Source organism: Oratosquilla oratoria, chromosome 19, assembly GCF_046742065.1.
Source record: "Oratosquilla oratoria isolate Oo_2021 chromosome 19, ASM4674206v1, whole genome shotgun sequence".
In the NCBI taxonomy this organism is placed as follows: domain Eukaryota; kingdom Metazoa; phylum Arthropoda; class Malacostraca; order Stomatopoda; family Squillidae; genus Oratosquilla; species Oratosquilla oratoria.
This window is the reverse complement of record NC_134795.1, coordinates 54,126,906-54,134,405: the sequence shown is the minus strand read 5'-3', so window position 1 is coordinate 54,134,405 and position 7,500 is coordinate 54,126,906. Positions and strand designations below refer to the sequence as shown.

At 37.9% G+C, this 7,500-nt stretch overlaps 1 protein-coding gene across 15 annotated transcripts in view; it reads left to right on the top strand.

Annotated features, from left to right (window-relative positions):
• The window catches only part of LOC143035894 (uncharacterized), a 359,986-nt gene that overhangs the window by 214,067 nt on the left and 138,419 nt on the right, over positions 1-7,500 (top strand). The gene's annotated exons all lie outside the window — the stretch shown is intronic.

The following is a 7,500-nucleotide window of genomic DNA, read 5'->3' as shown; positions in this document are numbered from 1 at the left end:
AGGAAGCGTTGAAAAGGGGCTAAAGTGGTGAATGGCAGTTGGACGAAGACGACGCCGAAGCCGAAGAAGAAGCTTGAAGTCTTCAGGGTCCACGGTGCTGATGGAGGAGTCCGGGTTAAGATTTCATTTATTTATTTATTTTTATTATTATTATTATTATTATTATTATTATTATTATTTATTATTATTTATTATTATTATTTATTATTATTATTTATTATTATTATTTATTATTTATTATTTTTTTTTTTTTTTTTTTTACTCCTTATATATCGAAAAGCAAATTATATATATAAAAAATTCCCTCAGCTGAATAGAACTATCTGCCGCCGCTTGAGATGCAACACATTTAAATATCACGTTATGGCAATAGACGTGCTGTCATTCGTAACTAAGGAGCACAACCTAAAAAAAAAAAAAAAAAAAAAAAAAAAAAAAAAAAAAAAAATTACTATGAAGGTTAAGTAATGAACCCTTTGGTCCAGGTAACATGTTTACAGAACTTTTATTCCCCATTGTGTAGACGATGAAGGGCAGCTTCGGGACTAAAGGGGCTTATGTCCCGTGTTCTGATGCGTTCATGTGAAGGGTGCTCTTTGCCTTGAGGTAATCATTATATAATCTTGGCAACTTTCCGCATTTTCTGAATGTGAAAGTGGGAAGGATTCTAGAGATTATACTGTAGGATGTAGATTAATTATTCTTACTTAGAATTAAATTGCGATAGTAGTAGTAGTAGTTGTACAGTAGAAGTAGTTGTAGTACTAGTAGAAGTAGTTGTAGTAGTAGTGGTAGTAGTAGTGGTAGTAGTAGTAGTAGTAGTAGTAGTAGTAGTAGTAGTAGTGACTACTTTCACCATACAATTCCTCAATGAAGCCGCTTTAAAAAATAGTAGAAGTAGCAGTGGTGGTTGGTGGTGGTAGAAGTAGTAGTGGTGATAGTAGTAGTAGTAGCAGTAGTAGTGGTGGTAGTAGTAATAGTAGTAGTAGTAGTATGTCGACAGGGTAAAGCACCAGAACAACAGACGAAACTATAATCTGTTAGGAAAGATTCAAACTAGACACCATAGGATTTCTCAAACCAATGCAGTGGCAGATCCTTCTCAGATAGTAGGAAGGAGAAGGAGAGTGGCGAGAGATGAAGATAGGGAGAGTAAAGGCGCCAGACATGGAGGAGATCAAATAAAGGAGGAAGAGGAAGAAAAGGAGGAGGAAGAGTAAGAGAAAGAAGAGGATCAGAAGGAAGAAGAAAAGGACAAGAAGGAGGAGGAGGAAGAGAAAGGAAGAGAAGGAGGAGGAGGAAGAGGAGGAGGAAGGGAAGGAGGAGGGGGAAGAGAAGAGGAGGAGAAGGAAGAGAAGGAGGAGGAAGAATAAGAGAAGGAAGATGATCAGAAGGAAGAAGAAAAGGACGAGGACGAGTAGGAGGAAGGGAAGGAGGAGTAGGAGCAAGAGAAGGAAGAGAATCAGATGGAAGAAGAAAAGGAAGGGAATGAGGAGGAGGAAGAGAATCAGAAGAAAGAAGAAAAAGAAGAGAAAAGAAAGAGAATGAAAAAAGAGTGGAGAAGGTTCAGGACTGGCATGGATAAGTCAGAAGAAACGTTGGGGTAAATATTGTGGGGAGAGGATGTTGGGTCCTTCGGCTCGCCAGCAAGGGTGAACGGGTCTGAAGCCACGCGGAAGGCGAAGACAAAAAATCACAAAAGTATAAAAATCACAAAAGTATTAAGACAGAGAACAAGACAAACCCGCAAAAGATATTTTTCATTCCTGACGAGGATTTTTAGAATTTGTTCGAAATATTTCTCCATTATTTTCTATTTTCGGTATATATTTTTTCATTTACTTAGCTATTCGTTTATAGTTTTATATTTGTTTAAAGAGTATTATGAACATCTATATCAAATTGATCGAATTTTTACACAGAAACGGAACTACTTGACTTGGGAGATGAAGTAATGATGTGATAGGTTATTGTGTACCAAAAGAGGAATACTCTTTATTTAGATAAGATGTAATACACAATGAAACATACAATGGAAAAAAAAAAGAAATAGGACAAGAATATAAGAAGATGTTGATGAAGGAGGAGGAGGAGATGGAGGAGGAAGTGGAGGAGGAGGAGGAGGAAGTGGAGGAGGAGGTAGATGGTGTTGGGGATGAATGGAGATGTGATGGGTAAATGAAAGTGTGAGTCTGTGATGAGGAAGGTCAGAAACGGAGAAAAGACGAATACAAATACGAAGGGGAGGAATGGAAAAAGACTTGTATAGTTCAGAAGTGGGAGGAAGAAGGAAGGTCAGGCATGTAGGGGGCGTGAGGAAGGGGTCGGGGGGAAGGTGGTGGCGAAGGAGGGGGGCGGGGGAGAAGGAGGGGGGGATAGTAGGGCCGTGTTTAGACGCAGTGCCTTAGAGAACAGTGTACAGCGTGTTGCTGGGGACAGTGCTTAGGCTAAGGGAGTGTTAGAGCGAACAGTGCTTGAGATACAGGTAACAGAAGAAACCTCTTGACACCTCAGCGAGACGCAGCGGTCTCAGGTAGTTTCTCAAACTCCTTGATCCAGTTGATTTAAACCATTACTGATAAAGAGATTAGGTTTTAAGATAACGCGGTTGGCTGGCTTACAGCATCAGTTCCCTTCTGGAAATGAAATCCGTATGTTTGAAGGAAATTTTACAAGGATCTGCTAATATATTAGGACGAATACAGGCCTCTGGTAGTTCCTGAAAGTCCTTAATCCAATGGAGTTAAGCCATTGATGATAAGAAGCTTAACTTTACGGTGGCAGGGTTAAGTAGATTAACTTCTTGTATCCCTTTTTGAAAAGGAAATCGTTATGGTTGAAGGAATTTTCTGAATTGTAATGTTGTAACTACTCAAGGAATTTTAACGAAATTTGTTATAATGTATTTCTTGTAACATAAATACAAAATTAAAGCGGTTGTTCTACTTGTTCTACTCCTATGATGACGTAGATAGCTTACGACTATAATGGGTTATAGTTTTCGTTCTTAGAATTACTCATTCATGTGTTGGTTTCAGAAGAGGTTTTACTAATTAGCTTTCTCGTAAGTATGTATTTCTGTGAAGTGTTAGGTAACAGTCAATTTACGTACGGATACATGTTGCCAGCTTTTGTTTACTAACGTGTTGTCAGCCCTAAAACAGGGAGTCTTGTAAGTGCCAAGTAGTCTGATGCTGTTTACACAGGCCTCCGTCCCTCTAATAAGGGGGTAGCCGGGTCAAAGCAGACACCAGAAAAAAAAAAAAAAAAAAAAAAAAATTAGCTTGTTTTACTCGTGTGGGTGTTTCTACATCGGTCAGTTGAATAACTTTCAATCAATTACTCAATCCATTGTCCTGGATCCTTTTTACAGAAAGTCCGCGGCCCCCAGGGAACCGGTTACGGCCAAAGGTTCCGTTCAGAAGCCATTTAGGGTTCGGTGATAGTAATAGTAAGGTTCTCGATCTAGGTTAATGACATGATGGATGGGTTAAACCGTTAGACCATTCTATGTGTTGATGGTGCCAAGTTGACGAAGCGTGTAAAAGATAAGGAGGATTGTCTGTCGTTATAGGAAGATCAAGACAAGTCACTAGACTGGAGTGAGGAGGGGAAAACGAACTTTAGTTATAATACAAGCACCTGGCTTCGTCAGCCACGGCTGCGCCGTGGGTGCTTGGCCTGCGGCGCTTTAACGGTTAAAACTTTTATTACACACGTGTCCCTTTTTGCTGGTTTAGTGGGGGGACAAACATACACCCGGGTTCATTAAAAGACAGCCGGGAGTCATTTAAATTTTAGTTATTCTTAGAAAAAGAAAATATCGTCGGAATGGGTAGAAATAGCCACATGAGGTAAAACTGGTCATTGTGGTTGTTACATACCTAATTATGACAGATAGACAGGGAAATAAAACCATCAACTACTACATTGTTTTGAATAGTTCCTCCCTTTATTTTGTTGACAGATATAATTAGGTATAAAAAAACAAAACAAAAAAACAATGGCCACCCTTGTGAATACTTTTATTCCTTGCAACGGTTTGTAAAATTAATGAAAGTAAGAGAAGGCCTTTATCAAATTGCACAATGTTAAATGAATTAGTTGCAAAAGCGATATAGTCTCGCTGTTCATTTGTTTAAACAGCCGAATGTCAATACGTTCCTGTTTTTGTTTTATTTGTGCAATTAATATGAATGTGTTCAGAGTGATACGGCCCTTGGCTGAGCGGGTTAGGGCGTCGTTACTTGCGGCGAAGGTCGAGGGGATGGCGGTTCGAATCCTGCCACCGGCGAAGTTGTACCAAGGGTATGATTCATTAAATTCCACGCTACAAAGTTCTCTGTGAGGGGCACCGTCCTAGCCTTCTGATGGGAGGAGTTTGGGACATTAAACCATATCAGTATGAATCTGCATTATTTCACAAAGAAGGAAATACAAGGAAACACAGTGTGATTGGTAGACTTTGGGTATAAGGGTAGATATGGTAGATAAAGTGTGTACAGCTTTAGGTTTGACGTTCTTTCTACTCAAGCCATCTTAAACCAGCTGGGGATGGCAAGCCAGCTGTGATCTGTCAGGTTTTGTGCATACGTTGAGCGTTTAGTGATATTTTTAAGTTTATTTTTTCATTGATATATAGTTTAATGTATATGTATATATATGCATGCACATGTCTATATGTGTACATATACATGTTTATGGATATATTCATATATATATATATATATATATATATATATATATATATATATTTTTTTTTTTTGTAGTTTAAAGAACCATTATTTATCTGCTGAGGACTTCAGTATTTGTAAGGGTATCGTTTATGGTGCTTTATCACAAGAGGCTGTTCCTAATTACCCTGAACGTTTTCAGGAGGCAATTATTAGTCTTGAAAAAGATAATAATTTACATATATATATATATATATATATATATATATATATATATACATATATATATATATTATATATATACATATATATATATATACATATATATAATATACATGTATGTATAGCGGTTATGTGGTGCAGACGGTGAAAGTTGCTAGGTTAACCACATTGATAGCGAGCTATTACCTGTTCCCTCATGACGTAGAAAGTGAGGTTGTTGAAAGGACGAAGAAAAGAGTGAAAGCAACTAGAAAATTATATTCGTCCTTTCAAAAGACGAGGGAGAAAGGAGAAAATCCCTCAGATGTTTAGTTGAAAGGTTTTTAAAAAGAAGTCACGTATTTGAAATCTTTCTAAGGTTGGCCGTGTTAATGGATAGGAAGATGGAGGACGAATTAATCTTGAATTTTAAAGATTTTTTGAAAACATGACTGCTGAACTTCTGAAATAAGTATAGTGATTAGGAAAAATTGGTGCAAATATAGATGAATCGTTACAGAATCATATGTGGTCTAGAAATAAAACGAAATCAAATTATTTAGGTTACCTAAGATGGAGACAGGGAGCGAATAAGAACAATGTAGATGAATCGTTCTAGAATCATTTGTAGTCTAAAAGATAAACGAAATTAAATTATAAACAGTAAGATGTAATCCAAAGGCGAAAGTGGAAAAGAGTTTAGTCATATGTTAAGGTTAACTAAGATGGTAATGATGTTTAATTGAACCGATAGAGAAGGTAAAGGAAATCCAATGGACATAGGAGACCTTGCATATATCATTCCATTTTCCAGCAAAAAGCAAGCGATACCATTCCTTTAAAACACACACACACACACACACACACACACACACACACACACACACACACACACACACACACACACACACACACACACACACACACACACACAATTTCAGTATCGCTGCGCTGCGGGTCGTTACTCCAACTCTCGTGGGCGGGGAGTTGGGTGTGTGTGTGCGTGGAAGGTCACAGTATTACCCATGGATCGGTCATATATGAGCTCTGAGCTCTCTTCCGGGGGAGAAATAGCTGACGATCACGAGTCCAACACGTGATCCAAAACCATGGTGAATTACACAGACACACACAAACACACACACACACACACACACACACACACACACACACACACACACACACACACACACACACACACACACACACACACACACACACACACACACACAATCGGACAGAAGAAATACAAGAGGACACGAGAAGAAACTTAAGAAAGACAGTTACAGAAGAGATCCGAAAAAGAACAGCTTTCCACAAAAAGTAATAGATTCATGGAACAAATCGAAAGCGAAAACAGTGAGTGCTAAAACTATACATGATTTTAAGAAAGAATTGGATGAGGAAAGATATAACTGCGGGTCACTACGAGCATAGCTCTTTTCTCGCAAAATACAACTAGGTAAATACAACAAGGTAAATGCACACGCACACCTACACACACAGAGAGAGGTTCCCCTTTCCCTATACATAACCTTTGGTAAAACAAACTTCCTTTGTGATTGCGTGACTTCATGCCCGAACGCACAACAAATTAAACAAAATTGATATAATTCTCCCGCCCTCGTTCTAGGTATGATTCGTTCGAAATAATATTTTTTCTCTTTTGTTTTTAATGCCAAGCGATTTTCTTCAGTTTAAGGGCAGATTGGAGTCGAGTGAGATTTTTGTCTAGACTATATCTTGTCGTGTGATTAAAATCGTCGGTTGCAAATCAAAACTAAAACTGAACTAGTTGTAAGGTCAAATGAATTGTGACTGAAAATATCAGGTTTGCTTTCACAGCGATATATTATGATAATGATAAATTATATATATTTTTAATTATTATTATCATTATGTATCATTCCGTGCGAAAATATGTGAAATAGCAGTATGGCCGTGTTTATTATTGTCGTAGTCGGATATAACTCGTTTTCTGTGTCTAAACTGGTCACGTTTTCTATGATGAATCTCCATTCTCCATTTTACTTTTTGCAGGCAGAAAGCTCGACATTTTTCTTCATCTTCAAAACATAGAATACCAACTTTATATTTCCATTCTTTTTCTTCTCATCATGACTGTTTTATTATAAAAAATATTTCTGCAGAGGCTATCCTCCTTACAAGAACAAAGAAACTACACACTCACGTACACGGGGAATTGGGTGTGTGTGTGTGTGTGTGTGCGTGTAAGGTCACAGCATGACCCAGAGATCGGTCGTACATGAGCTCTGAGCTCTCTCCCGGGAGGGAAATAGCTGTCGATCACGAGTCCACCACGTGATCCAAGACCAAGGTGAATCACACACACACACACACACACACACACACACACACACACACACACACACACACACAATCTTCCAGACAGACCCATGGAATTCGACTTTATCTTTACTATTTATTAAATTGTCTATGTATTCTCCTATTCACGTTATTTTTTTTATTCATGTTCATACGTAATAATCTTTAATTTCTTCATATTCTACACTTGCGTTTCTTATGTCATCCTCATTTTTCGAAGAATAAAATAATATGTTATGGAGAAAAAAAATCAACACAGTTTTTTCATTTAGAAACTTTG